A 280-nucleotide genomic window follows, 5' to 3' on the forward strand; every position below is an offset into this window, starting at 1 on the left:
TAATTCCTCATATTCCGCGAGCCATTTCAGAGCAAGTTTTATTTTCATGTTTCAAATCACACAAAAGATTCTTCATTTGTTTCGAAAAATCATCGCCTGCAAGTGATATGGTCTTTCAAGAGTATTTCGATGGTCTTCGTGTTTGACTTCTCATGTCGGTTTGCACACACGACATGAAGTGACATGAGCATTTTAGTAACCGATATGCAATCAAGCTTTCAACACATATTGCAACTCCTCACCTAAGGCAGGAAAGTTGATGGACGCTGACAGAGATAAA

At 38.9% G+C, this 280-nt stretch overlaps 1 protein-coding gene across 1 annotated transcript in view; it reads left to right on the top strand.

The window, feature by feature from the left end:
• The window catches only part of LOC119591223 (glycine, alanine and asparagine-rich protein-like), a 15392-nt gene that overhangs the window by 2318 nt on the left and 12794 nt on the right, over positions 1 to 280 (top strand). The gene's annotated exons all lie outside the window — the stretch shown is intronic.

This window comes from Penaeus monodon, chromosome 28 (assembly GCF_015228065.2).
Source record: "Penaeus monodon isolate SGIC_2016 chromosome 28, NSTDA_Pmon_1, whole genome shotgun sequence".
NCBI classification, from domain to species: Eukaryota; Metazoa; Arthropoda; class Malacostraca; order Decapoda; family Penaeidae; genus Penaeus; species Penaeus monodon.